The sequence below is a fragment of the Lissotriton vulgaris genome, unplaced genomic scaffold (assembly GCF_964263255.1).
Source record: "Lissotriton vulgaris unplaced genomic scaffold, aLisVul1.2 SCAFFOLD_2524, whole genome shotgun sequence".
In the NCBI taxonomy this organism is placed as follows: Eukaryota; Metazoa; Chordata; class Amphibia; order Caudata; family Salamandridae; genus Lissotriton; species Lissotriton vulgaris.
This window is the reverse complement of record NW_028242621.1, coordinates 205,115-225,119: the sequence shown is the minus strand read 5'-3', so window position 1 is coordinate 225,119 and position 20,005 is coordinate 205,115. Positions and strand designations below refer to the sequence as shown.

The window sequence follows — 20,005 nt, the reverse complement described above, 5'->3', positions numbered from 1 at the left end:
TGTCGATGGATACCCTTGTTAACCAGAAGCGCTCATCTATGGGCCATTTATGTTCAGTTAATTCTCCAGCACCCCCCCCTTCCACAAATCACCTGCACGTTATTCTTAATTAATCAAACAGGGTTGGTTCGTTATTAGAAATGGACTCTGCGCCAGTTGCTGCTGACATTGTTGACTCTGCTGATTTTGTTACTAATGGAGATTCGACTGGTCCTAATACCTTTCTCACGTGTGGAGGCGTAATGCCGGGGATACCTCCCCCTCCCTCACTGCCGGATGTGCGTAACACGATTTTTCCTGATCCTTCTGTGTCGCTAAACTTGTGCAACCCTGGCGCCAATGAGGTCTTAACAAGGTCAAAAACCTTTTTGAGGGGAAATCAATCAAGGCCAACTCCTATTGCTAACTCCATTCCCCCAGCAAAGAGGAAGAGGGGTGGATCAGCCTTAAAGTCCAAGCCTAATTCCTCGCAGCAAGCCACTAAGCGTAAACATCTAGAAGCCACCGCTATAAATACCATACCAGTGCAAAGCTCGCTCTCTGTGGACAATAGCAGCAATAACTCTTCTTTGTTTGATTTGAGGGAAGAATTCTAGCCGTGAAGTAGACCAATGGAACGGACTAGAGACTTTGGTTTCTGTACTTCTAAACTCAGTAATGAACAAATGACGGCTAATAGAGGAGAAATTGTTGCAATTTGTCGGCCACAAAGGCGTACAGCCTAAAAAAGGGATACGTTTTTGTAAATGTAAATGTGTATCTTCTGATGTTGATACATACTCACAGGAGCACAGTGTACCCATAGCTAAAGGTCCCCTGTTATTAGTTCATTCTACTGTAGACCCAGGTCCACACTCAGGCAATTTATGCCCAAAGGCTTTCACTGCAGTCACTGCTATTCGACAGGTTCCCAATATGGGTCCATTATCTCAAACAGCTGAGAGGGAGGCTGGTGGTGACCAGTTAGGTGAAGATTCTTGTCGATCACCTACTGCACATCAGACTCTACACCTCCCCAAGGCCTCGTCCCCCCGTTTCTGATTTTGGGAAATGTCCCTCCCCTGAGGGAGGATCAACATGAATCCACAGGCCTACTTCTGAGCAAATCATTACATTGGCTGACTTACCAACTTAACATCAGAGGGATTAGAGAGCCCTTCTTAGCAAACAAACTAATAATGGCCAGAAGAGTGGGGTGGTTAGGTTCGACTCAGAAAACTATGAAGGGGGATTGTGTGATCCTAAATTTTAATAACTATTTTATGCCAATATACCTAGTGGAACAACTTCATTGGGATCCATGTAGTCATACCCAAATCAGAGTATTACCCTATGTACACGTTTTTGGGTTACACCCTTCAGGGGACACCGGAGTTAATACATCTGGGGGAAGGGGGAACCCTCCACATAGAGTGCAGTGCACTTTGGGTAGTAGGGGCCTAATTCTGGAAAACAAATTTCCCCCCATAAGTGGATTAGACCAATGTGATTGACTAATACCCCCAGCGAAACAACCATTGTTGGGTAGCAATGAGCCAAGTTTGACATAAGCAACTCATTAATGTAATGACAGAGTGACAAATTTATTGGTAGAACAAACCGGTGGCCCCGAAGTGCTAAATCTAGGCAACCCTGCAATACCATCTATCATTTCCTGGAACATAGCGGGGCTTCAAACCAAGCTGAAATCTAGGGATTGGTTGGAATTTATTGATCATTATGATGTGTGTATCTTCCAGGAGACATGGTCTATACAACCTTTATATCGTTTGGGATGCTTCCATTTTTTCAAACCAGCAACACAAGGGCAGAAGGGTAGGCCAATAGGGGTGCTTGTAATTTGGGTTAAGGAGAATCTAAACCTCTGTATACATGTAATCCCTATTGATAGTCCAGACATTATGGCCATTTGCTTACGAGCTCACCCCAATGCTTCGTTAACAATTGTTAATGGTTATGCTAGGGGTTTACCAGGTGGAAGGCCGTCTGGTACAGTCGACACCCTGGAGGTTTTTCTGGGGGGACTGAGTGATGATTCCTGTTTGATCATCGCAGGAGACTTTAATTCCACCTTTGAGCCCCTTGACACAGAGGATTTCAAACTGACTGATGAAGATGTGTTGTGGAATGTTCCTCCCTTGGAGCTCCCACCAATCAAGCGATGGTCTGAGGCAGCTCTTCAGTTAAACGCACTGTGTATGGAGAATGCCTATGGGCAGCAAATGGTCGCACACTCTGATAAGCAGGGGACTAACACTTTTAATAATGGGAAAAGCTCAAGTCAAAAAGACTATATGTTAATAAATCTAGAATAATGGTCCTCTGTTATGGATATGGAGATTAGGGAGAGGGCTGAAAGCGACCATAATCCCCTGCTATTAAAGATGGTTGTTGAGGGCCTGACAGAGGCAATAATTCCCCTCATGTCATGTTCCACAAGCGAAGTCCAGCTTTGTAATAGTACAAGGAGGGTTAAATGGGATAGGATAGTGAATAATGAACTTGTACTGACTGAAATAAGGACCACAGTTTCCAACACCCTGAGTGACTTACAAGCCACCGCGTCGCAGCCTGGTTTAAATTAAAGAACTACGTTGGCTCACGAGGACCTGTTTGGCAAAATACGATACTTCTTTTTAAAACCAGTCAAAACTCTGAACAAACAAAGGGTTAATGAGGCTATATGGTATAGCAAGGATTGTTATACCATATAGCCATTTGTATACCATATACAAATCGCTGGTGGCTACCATAAAACTAAATGTTCGGGCAACTGTTAAGTTAGCTCGACAGAATTACAAACAAACACTTCATAAGGCTAAAAAGGACTGGGACTAGCAGAGATGGTTGGATCTTTATCAAGCCAGTCAGGAGAGGAACATCCAGTCCTTCTGGAACCAGGTTAAACGGGGGAGGGGGGAGGGACAAGCCCCAGCGCCTCATAACCATGGGTTTCACGAAATGTGGGTTTCCTACTTCTCTAACCAATTTGCAGTGAGTGCGGAGGAAGAACCCTACACAATTCCGCAATGCGATACTGTGCTAAGCTTTGACATAGGGGAAGTCACAATAGCTTTGGGTGCAGTCACCAGTGGCTGTGTGCCCGGCCACAACGGCGTTCCGGCTGACCTGTTTCTTTATGACAGGGTTACTTGGCAGGATTATATACTCATGTTAGCAAACGCTATTGCAAGCGGAGCACTCGTCCCCGACACCTGGAAGGGGGTAGAGATTTTGCCTATTTACAAAAAAGGAGATCGCTCACTTCCAGGTAACTATAGACCGATCAGCCTTATAGATGCCATCCAGAAAATTATAGCCAGAATGGCACTAAATAGGATACAAGACTGGATAGTTGAAAAGGATATATTGACTCCATTACAGGCAGGGTTCCATATTAATGTGAGCACGATAGACCAGGTTTTCCGGGTTTATTTTGATATATTGTTGGGTTGTTGTGTTGGCGGGAGGCACCATTTATGCCTCTTTTGTAGACTTGAAGTCTGCCTTCGATCTAGTGTCACGCACAAAACTCTGGAGGGTGCTCGCTGATCTGGGTATGCCTGAAGAGCTTTTATGCTTAGTAGTGCGTCTCCATACAGAAAATTATGCCCAATTTCCAGGAGCTCGCAGTGCAATATAACCAGTAAATTCTCTGTAGAAAAAGGCGTTCGACAAGGGTGCATTTTAGCCCTAACCTGGTTTCATTGTTTATCAATGGGGTAGTTGGTTAATTTTCTACGTTCCCAACGGACGCACCAACAATTGCAGGAGTAAAAATCCCTATACTCATGTTTGCAGACGACACCCTAATAATTTCAAAAACGCAGGGTGGTCTGCAGAGGGCACTAATGAGATTTGAAGGATTCTGCAATGATCGTGGCCTGGAAATTAATGCAGATAAAACAAAGTTTATGGTACTCCATAGACATCGCGCCATTAAGGGAAGGGTATTTTTTAACAACCTCTTACTCTATCAAACTGACGTCTTTAACTATTTGGGGATAACACTAGGGAGCAAACTCAACTGGAAGCCTCAGATAGAAACCCTAGCATTCAAGGATTGCCACTTGGCCAGAGCCTTGCTGAAAGAGTTCAAATCTTTGAAGACCCAGCCCATACTTCCATTGCTAAAAATTTACAACTCAAGTTATAGCTTCCGTTACCTATGATGCAGAGCTTTGGGGCTTTGATAACTTAACTCCACTAACCCTAGCTCAAAATAGGCTTCTGAGAAACGTCATTGGTGTACCACAGAGTACCCCCATAAAGCCAGTCTACTATGATCTAGGGCACGGGTACTCATGGTACCGCCCATGGGATGCCAGCGGCCCAGCAAGCCTTCCTTTGCAGCCCGAGGACCTGGCAGACAACTTACCCTTGTTAAAAAAATAAAAAATAAAGAGTGTCTGCAAACACTGCATGCGCGACTCAAACTCTGCTGCTCTGTGGGGGCCAGGCATTCCAGTGATAGAGTTGAGCTGTAGGGACACTAAGAGGTGAAATACAAAAGCCTCATTAGCATACAAATGGTCTTTTAAAGACCTGTGAAGTGCTCGGGGTGCGGCTGTGTGTGTGCCTGGGAAGCTGTCTCAGCCCGGGCACACACAGGCGGGGTGAGATGACAGAGGGTGACAGAGGGAGGTAGAGGGAAAGGGGGGGAGGTAGAGGGAAAGGGGAGGGAGGGAGACAGAGGGAGGGTAAGGGAGGGAGACAGAGGGAGAGCGGGAGAGGGAGGAAGGGAAAGGGAGGGGGAGGTAGTGAGGGGGAGGGAGTGAGGGGGAGGGAGTGAAAGGGAGGGAGTGAAAGGGAGGGAAAGGGAGGGAGAGGGAGGGAGTGAAAGGGAGGGACAGGGAGGGAGTGAAAGGGAGGGACAGGGAGGGAGTGAGTAGGAGGGAGTGAAAGGGAGGGAGTAGAAGGGAGTGAAAGGGAGAGAGAGAAAGGGAGAGAGAGAAAGGGAGAGAGAGAAAGGGAGAGCGAGGGAGGGAGGGAGGGAGGGAAAGGGAGGCAGACAGAGGGAGAGCGAGGGAGGGAGGGAGGGAAAGGGAGGCAGACAGAGGGATAGTGAGGGAGGGAGGGAAAGGAGGGAGGGAAAGGAAGAGCGAGGGAGGGAGAGCGAGAGAGGGGGGAGGGAGGGAAAGGGAGGCAGACAGAGGGAGAGCGAGAGAGGGGGGAGGGAGGGAAAGGGAGGCAGACAGAGGGAGAAGGAGGGAAAGAAGGGCGGGAAAGGGAGGCAGACAGGGAGAGCAAGGGAGGAAGGGGAGGCAGACAGAGGGGGCGAGAAAGGAGGGAGGGAAAGGGAGGCAGACAGAAAGGGATGGAGGGAAAGGGAGGGTGAGGAAGAGCGAGGGAGGGAAAGGGAGGGTGAGGAAGAGCGAGGGAGGGAAAGGGAGGGGGACAGAGGGAGAGCGAGGGAGGGAAAGGGAGGGGGACAGAGGGAGAGCGAGGGAGGGAAAGGGAGGGGGACAGAGGGAGAGCGAGGGAGGGAAAGGGAGGGGGACAGAGGGAGAGCGAGGGAGGGAAAGGGAGGGGGACAGAGGGAGAGGGAGGGAGGGAAAGGGAGGGGGACAGAGGGAGGGGGACAGAGGGAGAGGGAGGGGGACAGAGGGAGAGGGAGGGGGACAGAGGGAGAGGGAGGGGGACAGAGGGAGAGGGAGGGGGACAGAGGGAGAGGGAGGGGGACAGAGGGAGCGAGGGAGGGGGACAGAGGGAGGGAAAGGGAGGGGGACAGAGAGCGAGGGAGGGAAAGGGAGGGGGACAGAGAGAGCGAGGGAGGGAAAGGGAGGGGGACAGAGAGAGCGAGGGGGACAGAGGGAGGGGGACAGAGAGAGCGAGGGAGGGAAAGGAAGGGGGACAGAGGGAGAGGGAGGGGGACAGAGTGAGGGGGACAGAGAGAGCGAGGGAGGGAAAGGGAGGGGGACAGAGGGAGAGGGAGGGGGACAGAGGGAGCGAGGGAGGGAAAGGGAGGGGGACAGAGAGCGAGGGAGGGAAAGGGAGGGGGACAGAGGGAGAGGGAGGGGGACAGAGGGAGAGGGAGGGAAAGGGAGGGGACAGAGAGAGCGAGGGAGGGAAAGGGAGGGGGACAGAGGGAGGGAAAGGGAGGGGACAGAGAGCGAGGGAGGGGGACAGAGAGAGCGAGGGAGGGAAAGGAAGGGGGACAGAGGGAGAGGGAGGGAAAGGGAGGGGGACAGAGAGCGAGGGAAAGGGAGGGGGACAGAGAGAGCGAGGGAGGGAAAGGGAGGGGGACAGAGAGAGCGAGGGAGGGAAAGGGAGGGGGACAGAGGGAGAGGGGGGGGACAGAGGGAGCGAGGGAGGGAAAGGGAGGGGGACAGAGGGAGAGGGAGGGGGACAGAGGGAGGGGGACAGAGAGAGCGAGGGAGGGAAAGGGAGGGGGACAGAGGGAGAGGGAGGGGGACAGAGGGAGGGGGACAGAGAGAGCGAGGGAGGGAAAGGGAGGGGGACAGAGGGAGAGGGAGGGGGACAGAGGGAGGGGGACAGAGAGAGCGAGGGAGGGAAAGGGAGGGGGACAGAGGGAGAGGGAGGGGGACAGAGGGAGGGGGACAGAGAGCGAGGGAGGGAAAGGGAGGGGGACAGAGGGAGAGGGAGGGGGACAGAGGGAGGGGGACAGAGAGATCGAGGGAGGGAAAGGGAGGGGGACAGAGGGAGGGGGACAGAGGGAGGGGGACAGAGAGAGGGGGACAGAGAGAGGGGGACAGAGAGAGGGGGACAGAGAGAGGGGGACAGAGAGAGGGGGACAGAGGGAGGGGGACAGAGGGAGGGGGACAGAGGGAGGGGGACAGAGGGAGGGGGACAGAGAGAGGGGGACAGAGAGAGGGGGACAGAGAGAGGGGGACAGAGAGAGGGGGACAGAGAGAGGGGGACAGAGAGAGGGGGACAGAGGGAGGGGGACAGAGGGAGGGGGACAGAGAGAGCGAGGGAGGGAAAGGGAGGGGGACAGAGGGAGGGGGACAGAGAGAGCGAGGGAGGGAAAGGGAGGGGGACAGAGGGAGCGAGGGAGGGAAAGGGAGGGGGACAGAGGGAGCGAGGGAGGGAAAGGGAGGGGGACAGAGGGAGCGAGGGAGGGAAAGGGAGGGGGACAGAGGGAGAGCGAGGGAGGGAAAGGGAGGGGGACAGAGGGAGAGCGAGGGAGGGAAAGGGAGGGGGACAGAGGGAGAGCGAGGGAGGGAAAGGGTGGGGGACAGAGGGAGAGCGAGGGAGGGAAAGGGAGGGGGACAGAGAGAGCAGGGGAGGGAAAGGGTGGGGGACAGAGGGGGAGAGGGAGAGCGAGACAGGGGGAGAGCGAGACAGGAAGAGGGTGGCGGGAGAGGAGGAGAGGAGGAGAGGAGGAGAGGAGGAGAGGGGAAGAGGGGGAGAGGGGGAGAGGGAGCGAGCAAGGGAGGGGGACAGAGGGAAAGGGAGGGGGACAGAGGGAGCGAGGGAGGGAAAGGGAGGGGGACAGAGGGAGCGAGGGAGGGAAAGGGAGGGGGACAGAGGGAGCGAGGGAGGGAAAGGGAGGGGGACAGAGGGAAGCGAGGGAGGGAAAGGGAGGGAAACGAGGGAGGGAGAGGGAGGGGGACAGAGGGAGAGGGAGGGGGACAGAGGGAGAGGGAGGGGGACAGAGGGAGAGGGAGGGGGACAGAGGGAGAGGGAGGGGGACAGAGGGAGAGGGAGGGGGACAGAGGGAGAGGGAGGGGGACAGAGGGAGGGGGACAGAGGGAGAGGGAGAGGGAGGGAAAGGGAGGGGGACAGAGGGAGAGGGAGGGAAAGGGAGGGGGACAGAGGGAGAGGGAGGGAAAGGGAGGGGGACAGAGATCGAGGGAGGGAAAGGGAGGGGGACAGAGATCGAGGGAGGGAAAGGGAGGGGGACAGAGATCGAGGGAGGGAAAGGGAGGGGGACAGAGGGAGAGGGAGGGAAAGGGAGGGGGACAGAGATCGAGGGAGGGAAAGGGAGGGGGACAGAGAGAGGGGGACAGAGAGAGGGGGACAGAGAGAGGGGGACAGAGAGAGGGGGACAGAGAGAGGGGGACAGAGAGAGGGGGACAGAGAGAGGGGGACAGAGAGAGCGAGGGAGGGAAAGGGAGGGGGACAGAGGGAGAGGGAGGGGAAAGGGAGGGGGACAGAGGGAGGGGGACAGAGGGAGGGGGACAGAGAGAGCGAGGGAGGGAAAGGGAGGGGGACAGAGGGAGAGGGAGGGGGACAGAGGGAGGGGGACAGAGAGAGCGAGGGAGGGAAAGGGAGGGGGACAGAGAGCAAGGGAGGGAAAGGGAGGGGGAGAGGGAGAGCAGGGAGGGTAAGGGTGGGGGACAGAGGGGGGAGAGGGGAGAGCGAGGAGGGGAGAGGGAGAGCAGGGGAGGGTAAGGGTGGGGGACAGAGGGGGAGAGGGAGAGCGAGGGAGGGGGGAGAGGGTAAGGGTGGGGGACAGAGGGGGAGAGGGAGAGCGGGGAGAGGGAGAGGGAGAGCAGGGGAGGGTAAGGGTGGGGGACAGAGGGGGAGAGGGAGAGCGAGAGAGGGGGAGAGGGAGAGGGAGAGAGGGAGAGAGGGAGAGAGGGAGAGAGGGAGGGAGGGAGGGAGGGAGGGAGGGAGGGAGAGAGGGAGAGAGGGAGAGAGGGAGAGAGGGAGAGAGGGAGAGAGGAGAGAGGGAGAGAGGGAGAGAGGGAGAGAGGGAGAGAGGGAGAGAGGGAGAGAGGGAGAGAGGGAGAGAGGGAGAGAGGGAGAGAGGGAGAGAGGGAGAGAGGGAGAGAGGGAGAGAGGGAGAGAGGGAGAGAGGGAGAGAGGGAGAGAGGGAGAGAGGGAGAGAGGGAGAGAGGGAGAGAGGGAGAGAGGGAGAGAGGGAGAGAGGGAGAGAGGGAGAGAGGGAGAGAGGGAGAGAGGGAGAGAGGGAGAGAGGGAGAGAGGGAGAGAGAGTCTCTTTTGCATAATCTTGGGATAGTCTGATCTTTATGTTGTTACAGGTTAGCGTGTTTGATTTCCTCATGTGTGTTAAGATAGTCATGAAGTGCTGGAATCTAAGAGGTCCGAAGAGGAGAGGACATGGTGTTATGGCACTCGGGATTGGTCTGGTTGGCACTCTGTGTCCTTTTGATTTTGAATGGTCTCTCAAATTGGATTCCAAGGGTTTGTGGTATACATTGTTCGAGGAAGGAGGCACATAAGGAGGCTTGGTTTTCGGACCCTTCCGGCAATCCAAAGATTCTGAGGGTTCCTCTTCTGTTCCCGTTCTTTAAATATGCTATGGTTCTGGAGAGGATGTTTAATTGCTTGGTGGTGGCCTAGGATATCTTTTTGTCTTCGAGGCTTTCGTCCTCCAGCACGCCGATTCTGGATGCTGCTTCCCCAATTCATGTGGATAGGGATTTAAAGTCATGCCGCAGGTAGGAGATATCAATTTGAGTCGATTAAAGTCAGGTAAACCTCTGGCCGAGTGACACAGCCATGTGTAGAGCTACATGATGCGCCTCACGGTAGGCCTTAAAAACGAGGCTGTAGGCCAGATATTGGCCTGATACTGGCATCTGAGCTACTTGCTCCCTTTGGTATGTGCTTTCCAAATTAGAGGGGGTGAGAGGTTGCGATGTGTGTTAGCAGCTACAGAGAGGCTCTGGCCTCAGTGTTGCGTACAAGGTTATGTGGAAGTGTGTGGCTATTTAAGTGAGGTAAACACATCACAGGCCCAACACCAAGACAAGATAAGTCAGTCGCATAAGAGTATGCAGAGAAGCAGACTATGCAGTAGGGTGATAAAGCGGGCCCTACCTCAACAATATGTAGGTCGGAGCTGCTGATTTGTAATAATGTCCTTAATATAATTAGCATTTGTGCGCACAACCTTGGTGCCAAACGTGCGAGGGGGTGAACAGGCATGCAAGGGTGCAGATCAAAGCACTCATGTCAGTCCTGTACCAGCACTGCACACGCTGGATGTGCCGAATCACTGCCAGAGAGGGGCTGAAGGCTGGGGTGAACACATTGCCATGCGCCTCCGCAACTGGTAGTGGGCATTAATGGATATGCAGTTCTGCAGTGTCATCTTGCCACTCTATTGCGCTGGCCCCTGGAGGAGGACTGCACTTAAGGGTTGCGAAATTAGCAATGGGGTAAGCCCTTTACCTCATCTGTAGTTGAGTGCATATCTTCATTTGGAGCAGGGGTCTCCAAACCGGTCCTGGAGGGCCGGATCCATTCCAGATTTTTTGGATATCCCCATTGAGATACATGTAGTAATTTTAAAAATCTGGCATGGATCCGGCCCTCCAGGACCGGTTTGGAGACCCCTGAGGGTCGGTAAGCACTTTGAGCGGTGGGATCGTCGCGGGGTGCCAATCCCTGTGGCACCGCAGGTGCCATTTTCTCATCCTGCCAGCCCTGCTGAGGTCCTGGGAATCGGGTAGTACAACGCCATAAGGGGACAGCTCGGGAGCTTTGAAAGCCGTTTTCTGTTCTCAGTAGGTTATCTGGAGCATTTATCTGCCCTATTAGGGGTGAATGGTGATGGACCGAGGGAGATAAATGGATATGATCTCCCCTGGCTGCCAGAGCTCACACTTTAGGCAGCCATCTTGTTTAGACTCGAAGACAGGAACCGCAACAAAGTTTTCCTTTTTAAAAGAAAAAGTTGGAAGAGGGAAACTGTGCCCCCCTCCCCCTCAGGAGAAAATAGGGTTTGTGGTTTTTGAGGCATTGCTACATTGTGAGCTTCTAGCACACAACCCTGGGACTGTCCCTCACTACCTTGACTGTTGAGTGCCCAAAGGGGTTGTTGGTCTCCAGTTTGAGGGGGACACATTATGGGAACCTCAGGACAAAAGCTAAAGACCCCATTGAACTCAAATGGGGTCCACTAGCTTTTGATTGCCCTGTCTGCAGCCTCCTGGCCTGGATTTATGATGCGGAGTCGTTTGTAGAAACACAAAACGGCACATCCGAGACTCAACATCACTATCTTCAAAAACTCAATAAGAGTTTTACATTTGTTGTACTAGCTATTGATGACAGACGTTTGCAATAAATTGTAATTTCTTATTTAAAAAAACGAATAGTACTTTCACAACATTAGTACAGCTTTGCCTAGAGCCAACATCTAAATATCTACAGGCAAAGGTGTTACGCATGCAGTGTGAAATACTCTAAATGAGACACAAAACTGATGTTAAGCCGCATATTACTTACATCGCTGCTTTCAAAATAGCACATACTGAAACTGTACGGCCAAATTATAGTTATGTTACCTGGTTCAAGATTGTCCAAGCTTTTTACATTTCCAGCAATAAAAAACAATAGAATGACAACAGCGAGTAACAGTGCCTTGATGTCAAGAGCAACTAAACACACAAGTGTATTTACCGTCAAGGACTAACAGAGCGATTGAAACTGTCAGCATCCGTTTGTTGAGAATCTCTGTGCCATACTCAGCAAAAACACATCGCCCACTTGTGCATAGTTTTGGGAGAACATCTGTGGTGGGGGCAAGAAAAATTTCCAAGCAGTGATGTACATAAAAACCTGCATTATTATCAATCTGAAAGTATTTACATGAAAACATATTTACACAGATGTTCACTTAGAGATTCCCTAAGAATTCCAATGAATTAATCTTATCCAGATCATTACAAAACCTATTACCAGATGTAAATTAACACGCAAGAGCTAGGAGGAGGATTTCAGACATTGAGTAAATATCCAAATGTGAGACCATCTTATCAGCATTAACAATCAAAGGCGTAGCAGATACAAGACATCAATTTTACGGTCTTATTTCTATACATGCAAACATATACATATCATACACATAACCGAAATTATGCAGTTATCCTGCACTGAATTAGGCTGCATTTCCCTTGTTGACTCAAAACCAAAACTACATTTAAATAGTTGTCAAGTTTCACGAATCGCATAACACCACCTCCCAGTAATTAGCATCTGCTCTCAAACCCTTCAAATAGTACACTCACCTTCCCACTATCCTTACATTCCATTTGTTATGTCAACCAATGCCCATCTACAAATGCACTCTTAATCTACACATATAGTTTAAAAGCGAGGACAGTGCCATTTCCAAAGTAGTACTCTTCCTATTGAAAAAGAGCTACAGAATCTGTCCATACATTAATTTCAAAGTCTTGTTCTGGAAATCTGCAATTGCATGCCTATATGTTTGCCAGGACCAATAGTGGTAAACTGAGCATTTAATAGCTGGTATGGCCTACTGCAGTAGCCTCTGCAGTTGTAATGTTGTAGTGTATATGTGCTATTGCATGGCTAATGAATGCCATGACTTATTCAAGCTATTTCAAAGTGGCTCAATAGTAGAACATTATCACTTTACAAAACGCCGACAGTGTATTAACTGTCTCTGCTACTTTAAGAGCCTGTATGCAGTTATGGGCACGTTAAAAAACAAACGAATGTATTCAGCTACAGGACCAAATAGTCAATACCATCAAGGATGTGCTGGAATCATGTGCTGCAGTGTTGGCTTTTCATGGTAGTATCACACGATGTGGCACTCTGAGAAGGCCAATAGTCTCAGCTTTAAGAGTTGTCTAACCAAAAGTGTTTAAGAACAGAGAAGATACCATGAACAAACTTCACCTGACCACTAGTGCTCTGAACTTACGAAAGCATGTGATTTCTAGAGATTAGGGCAAAAGTTGCGGAAGAAAGAAACAGGCACAACGGCATAAGAGTCATGGGTCAGGGAGAAAAGGCCAGTGATAGCTTGGCTACTGCATTATTGACACAGAGACACAACTTTGTAGATGGAAAGAATGTCTAAGCCATATAAATTGGACAATTGTATGGCATTTGCATTTCCAGAGTACACTGCTCCCGTTGAGGGTAAAAGACCTTCATTGAAGTTGAGAAAGTCTTAAGAGGCAAGCCTTCGCTATGCCTTGATGTTTCCCACTACGCTAAAAGTGATGACAGATGGCACATCTGTGTTTTTTAACATAACCGTCCTATGTATGGGACCGGCTAGAACTGTATAAAACTGGAAAAGGTAAGAGAAGCTAGTTTGAGGAGGAAGACACACCAATACCCTAGAGAACAACTGAGCCCTTCCGGTTCCCAAACATAAACATGCATTTACAATGCAATGTTCTCGCCTTTGCCAAAGTTAGAGCTATTGGCATTGTAAATGACAACATTTTTATTTATGTGTTGGTTTTGAAAACAGATAAATAAATGGCATTGTCATTTACAATGCCAATATCTTAATCACTCGCAAATGCGAGACCTATTGCATTTGCACCCACACAGAGGCACACAGACAAAGCCACCCACACACACATACAGAGCCACCCACACACACATACATACATACTTACAGAGCCACCCACACAGTCATTCACATAGAGCCACCCACACACACATAGAGCCACCCACACACACACACAGAGCCACCTACACACAGCAGCATGATCATGGCCAGAAGGTGGGAGAGGTCTCCCGTGATGCGGAAGATGTTCATGATGGGTACTGGATGGGTAAGCTCAGATCTGGGGCTTGGGTTATCCTAAAGAAAGAGGAGTCGCTCTCAGTCACTCACTGAATTCCCAGCCTACAACGTGAACTCAGATCAGTGGTTTCCTAAAACGTCCCACCACCGCAATGTCCTAATCTTGGTTCTAAAATTCTCTGATTTTCCTAAAACCTAATATGAAACTCTCCAAATTTGATACTTTAGAATCAAAAACTCCCAGAACGTTTGACTTCTGTCTCCACAAGAATTTACCTCTCCAGCTTTTGAAACCTCACAAACGTTTGTATTTCAGAAAGTGACTTTCACAAAAAATGCTATTCTGCAACAATCCTAGCTCTAATTCTCCCAGAAAAGTTCAGATCCAACTCCTGACTCTCCTAAGGACTTCAGAACTGTGTCCCTGGCCCTCACAAACTTCAGAAAACAACTTTGCAGCTCAAAATAGGTCACAAACTTCTCCTGGCTTTCTACGAACTTCTTCCTACTAGCCCAGAACTTCCTAAAACTGCGCGAGTTTCTAAAACTTCGCTACAACCCCCCCAGAATGTTGTTAGGATCGGCTATTTAACGTCATCAGAATCTAATTTCTGCAGTATGCATCCTTTGACGGGTAAGTCCTCTTGAGCCCTCCCTGTTTGGACCCCTCTGCGACTCCTCTCGGTTCGGACGCCCCAGAACCCTCGCTCCCCAGTCCGAGCTGCCCTGCGCCCCTGTGTCCAGCTAAGCTCTCCTCCCTGATCCAGTGCTGCGGGTCGTTGACGTGCCTCCTCTAGGGGAGGGTGTGGGGGAGGAGTTGGGCCTCGGCGGGGTGGTACCCCAGGTGCCTCTCACCCCTCCCATCACCCCTCCTTTCCTCCCGCCCACTGAAAGGCAAATCACAATGTACTCTTAGAGGTGTGACATGTCCGGCAGGCGTTTCCAAAGAAGACGGCAGTGCGTGGAATAGTGCACTTTTTCTTGCGCTGATTCCAGATTCATGATATAGTATGCACTGCCATTTTTGTGCACATGAACAAGCGCATGTGCGCACAGGCACATCGGGCAGAGGCAGGCTGTGATCGGTGCCAGCCGGATACGCCAGGCGTTACGTTCTCAGCGAACGTAAAACCCTTAGCGAGCTTGAAGAGATGCGCATGCAAAGTTTTGTGTTGTAGCACTTGTGATGCCACGTGGCAGCTACGTAAGTGGACAGACTGCATATGCACAGGATGTGGACGGGGCGGGCATAATGTTCCGATTCCCAAACAATTGCTCAAGGACAGGTCACATTAGGAAGGGGGCGGCCCGAGCGGGAGCATCTCAGATTTCTTCAGACTGTTTGCACAGCATCCAAAAAGTTGTGCACTGAAGCAGGTCTCGGCTCAGATTACATGCAATGCACCAGCGATGAGATTTAAAGTCAGTAGGGGCAATTTTTTAGTCTAGTGCTGGCGCGGGAAACCAAGCAGCACCACCATGTTTGTCTGAGGCGAAGCAGAAATGCCTCGGAGAAACCAGCGTCATTTTAGGGATTGAGGGGAGCGTTTTTCGTTCTCTCCTCTTCCCATTGGCTGGAATGTAAAATTCCAGCCAATGGGAAGAGGAGAGAAAGAAAAGAGAAAGAATGTAAAAAACACACCCCTCAATCCCAAAAAGACAGGGCTTGAACGGAGTGACGCCCCTCTCCTCCAATGGCTGGCCTCTGTTTAGGAAGCCAACCTATGGAGAAGAGGGGCGGGTTCAAGCCCCACTCTATAAAACATCAGTTTTCTCCCAGCGAGAGCTGCGCAAGTGCAGCCTTCGCTAGGCGAAACCTAAAAAGAGAACCAGAGGCAGTAAATGAGACACCACCTTGCCAAACAATACTCTGCCTTAGAGCCCAATAACCGCGTCCCACCACAGTTTTCTGTGTCAGATCCAGAGGTGCCAACACATGAACAAGCTGAGGTGCCAACACACGAACAAGCTGAGATCCCAAACACCCCCTAGACTTCCAGATGACCCATAGAGGGGGCCTGGGAGGTACACCCCTGGTCTGGTGGGAAAAGAAGGAGTTAATTATAACCGGTGGCTTAAGTAAAGGCAAGGACAAAGCTTCTTAGAGAAGGTCCTCTGAGGTGAGAATGATTCATGGTATTAGGAAGAAGAGAACATTATTTTGTAATGGGGGAATCAGGATAAAATGATAAAAGAAATGAATCAGGCACACCCCTACTTGTTTGTGATCCACACTGAAATAGAGTATTTGGGGGAGAGTACATTAAACAGATTGAAAGCTTGAGCAAAGAGCTGATGTTTTTTGTTCTGGGAGGAGGAGTTGGGAAATGTTTATGCTTGCTGTGGGTATATTCAGTAAATTTGACACCTGTCCGTTTTGGCCATCACACTGATGGGAGTAAGATCTTCTGGCTAGATAGTGGGTGTGGTGCTGAAGTCAAAATGTAGGACTGCAGAAAAGAGGAGGGAAAAGCAAGAGAGGACATTTTTATGACATGCACTAAGGACATATATACATTGCTGGCATGGAATGTTAGAAGTATAGGGCCCGTAGTCTAACAATACAAGATTAACGTTTATTTGAAGACACTACAGGTGTTATGGTGCCTATACCTTACACTATAGGTGTAATAGACATTTAAACAAACTACAGTTAGCCTGATTACAAAGGAAGAATATATGCCGCAGAATACTAATTGTTTGCTAGGAGGACCCGGACACGGGTAAGGCCAGGAGTACAGACGGACGGAGCCACTATTGGGGAAAGTGACGTTATATGATACAGAGATATTCCCGACAGCATTTACCCCAAAATAAACAGGATCAGCGGAGGCTTTTTTCTTTCCCTCTCACGGGATCTGGCTAGGGGAAAGACATATCCCATAATTTAAGAGGGGGGGGGGGATTTTAACTTTTTATGGATATTAACCTAGATTGCCCTACCCCGCATTTGGCCAGTTCCTATCCCAATAGTATGTTAGAGGGTTTCACTAAATGGATCACTGACTGGGGTCTTACAGATGTAAGGAGGCTACACCATAACCAAGACCGGGATTACTAATTTTATTCCCCACTGCATGACATTCACAATCACCCAGATAGGGTATTGTGTACTAAAGGGCTATGTCAATTTTTTACTGTCACAGAATATCGGACCATAACCCTCTGCTAGGGGAAATTCACTGGAGGTGCAGCCTAGCCCCACTTAATGGCTGCAGGTGTGCTCCCTGGAGAGAGGCCATTGTTTGAAGATTATCACAGTTTATTGATACCTTAATCAGGGAACAACTGCATTGTACACACTGGTTGGTGTGGAAGCTTTTAAGTGATCAGAAGCCATTGCATTGGCAAGATAGTGGGCATTGGGGGGGGAAAACTGGATATTGAGTTAAAAGACCTGGATAGATTCATACATGAATTGGAAAAGACCATTATTGGCAGACAGACAGCAGAGGTATGCCCATCTAATCGAAAAATTACGATGTGATAATTCTAAAGACTATGTACTATGGAAGCATTACGAACAAGGGAAGTCTGAGAAACTGTTAGCTTGGCTTATCCACTCTAGGGACAGGCAAGCAACGATCATCTAGGTGAGACATGTCTGGGCCAAATGGTAGGAAAGCATCAAGAGATTAACAAGACATTTAAGAACTATTATAGTAAGTTATACGATATCAGGAGTGACCACAGACAGAGAGATTGAGGCTTACATGGATAATGTAACGCTGTATCAGGTACTCATGGAGGGCAAAGATCTATTGCGGTGGCGAGGGTCACAGAGGCAAAGACTAAGATACGTTCATCAAAAAAATGGAGGGATGAGGAAAAATAGTGTCCGTTTCTTTCCCCGGATATTAGATGCGATTAATCAGAAAAAATGGACACTTGTTACACCTTCTAACCTTTGGTTTAAAGGATGAAGAGTACCCTCAAAAACTCAATGCAAATCGAAGGTGCGGTATATATGGTTCATCCGCCCCGCATTGTAGTTGTGGCAGTTATCATCGGGTTTTCTTCTGTTTGTGAACTGCCAGCCTCACCCGAGGCACCTCTGGGTTATTTGGTGCAGTGTCCAGAGATATGAGGGTTTCCTCGTGCAAAGAAAAAAGTGGCAAAAGTGATGTGCAGAAGAATAATAGTTAAAAAAGGAGAAATAACCCCAAGGATTTATTTAGGGGTATATTTCCACTGTGGTTTAAAAATAGAACTATACTTTGTGCAGACCGAGTTACTGAGTCTGTCGGTATTTTTTAGCAAAACGTCGACATGTTTCAGCTCCTTGGGCCCTAGGGGTCTATGGAGCCTTCGTCAGGACTAATACAAACAATAAACACAAATTATACTCACACTATTTGTGCGGTATCTGTTATATCAATTTTTCATTTTCTCAATTTTGTGGAAGTCATCCCACTGGGGGGGTTTCGTTTGTTGAAGCCCAAAGCTTAAAAATGTGGATGTTGCTCCACTTCGGGGGTTCGCTTTTGGGGCCCAGAGCCGCGTGGAAGGAGTCTCCTGGCTTGTGCTGGCTCTGCCCCCGGAGACTAAGATACTGCAGAATTTTACAGGACATATGCAGCAATTCTGGTACTACGACTGGTTAATCTGTACCAGGCGGTGCTGGAGAGTTATGTTATGTTATTGGAATTTATAAGAAGCGCACGATTACCCGTGAGTGTCCTGGCGCTGAGCTAGGCCTAAAAATACGTTGATACGATCAGAAAGAGAAAACCCAGGTTTTCAGGCCTCTTCTTAAGGAGAACAGATTGGCAGCATTCCTCAGGTGGAACGCAACTCGTTCCACGCCTTGGATGTGCAGGTGATAAAGCTCCTCCCTCCCCAGCCGGCTTTCTTGAAGGTCGGTGTTTGGACCAGTTTAGCACCCAGGGATCGAAGTGCCCTACCGGGGATATACCATTTAAACCTCTGCCTCAAGTGGTCAGGGCCAATACCATTAAGGGCCTTGAAGTCTATGCAGACGGCCTTAAAACGAACCCTCTGTTTCACCGGGAGCCAATGTAGCAGAGTTAGTTCTATTCGGACTGAGACAAATTTGGGTATACCGACAGAAGTATAGCCGCAGCATTTTGAATTATCTGAAGCCTATTTAGCAGTTGTTTCTGGGCATTCAAATATATGCTATTGCAATACTCAAGCCGTGACAGTACAAGGACTGTGACTACCGTCCTAAAATTGTCTTCTGAAGGATAAGGTTTTATTTTTCTTAAGACTCGCAGAATCAAGAAGCAAGCGGAGACAACTGAACTAATGTGGGCACAGAAAGCCAGTTTTTTATCCACTAATACACCCAGATTTTTCACTTTAGAGCTAGAAGTGGGGTGGTTTCCCATATCTGTTGGCCACCAATCTGGAGTCCATACATGAGGGTTATTTCTGAAAATAATGACCTCCGTTTTATTGGAATTCAGTTTGAAACAATTTGCCGACATCCAGTTTGCAATCCAGTCATGGAAGCGAACACCGGTTTCTTTTGCCTGACCGTCCTTGAAGGATAGTACAATCTGAGTGTCGTCAGCATAGGAGGTCAACTGAAAACCATACGATCTAATCAAGGCTGCCAGGGGCGTCACATAGATATTAAAGAGCGTAGGGCTCAGTGACGACCCCTCCGGCACCCTACACTGAAGGCTAAAAGGCTGCGATTTGTTATTGTCTAGGATCGACCATTTGTGATCTCCATGATAATAAGGAGTGGAGGAGTTTCCAAGCAACCCCTTGCACCCCAGCCCCCGACAATTGGTCCATCAAAACGTTATGATGGACTGTGTCAAAGGCTGCTGACAGAGCTAACATTATGAGAATAGCCTTTCCCCCACAGTCCAAAGCCTCTCTTACTTCCTCACAGGATTTGAAGAGGGCCGATTCGGTGCTATGGTCAGCTCTCAAGCCATATTGGGTCGGGTCAAGTACGTTATTGCCATGAAAAAAGCTACTAAGCTGTACATTCATGGCCTTTTCATGGATTTTGGCAGGCAGAGGGAGTCGCGAAATAGGCCGATAATTCCCCGGGTCTATAGGATCCAAAGTGGACTTCTTTAAAAAGGGGGAGTATCGAAGCCTTCTTCCAAGCAGTTGGAAAAATCCCAGAAGTGAAGATATTATTAATCAGAGGGTTAAAAACCGAACAAATCACTTCAAAAATGGATTTGAGTATTGGGACCGCACAGGGGTCAGTAGGACACCCTGAGCAGGCAGAAGATAACAATTTCACAGTTTCTTCAAACCCTAAGGGGTTGAAATGATCAAAAGCAGATCCTGAGATTAAATCAACCTGACAGACTCACTGGGCAGAACTCCGACTCTTTCAACTGGAGAGTAAATGTAGAAAATATTGCCTCCACCTTTTGCTGAAAGAAAATGGCCAGCTGGTCACAAAATTCAGGACTACTAACATTTTAAATAATGTCAGGAGAAGATAACCTTTTCACCATTTTAAAAAGTTCTTTCAGGTTGGACTTGGCTTGAAGAGCTTCCTTAGAAAAATAATTCTTCTTCGTTTCCAGCAATAAGTCTTTGTACTGTTTTAAA

The 20,005-nt window shown here is 49.4% G+C and overlaps 1 protein-coding gene across 3 annotated transcripts in view; it reads right to left on the bottom strand.

The window, feature by feature from the left end:
• ZBTB26 (zinc finger and BTB domain containing 26) overlaps window positions 1–20,005 on the bottom strand; it is a 32,836-nt gene that overhangs the window by 6,468 nt on the left and 6,363 nt on the right. For 2 of the 3 annotated variants that reach the window (XR_015303785.1, XM_086948376.1), the window contains exon 2: window positions 11,341–11,451. The exons of the other annotated variant lie outside the window; for it this stretch is intronic. The gene's annotated coding sequence lies outside the window, so the exon portion shown is untranslated. The remainder of the gene's footprint in view (window positions 1–11,340; window positions 11,452–20,005) is intronic. 3 annotated transcript variants of the gene reach the window in all.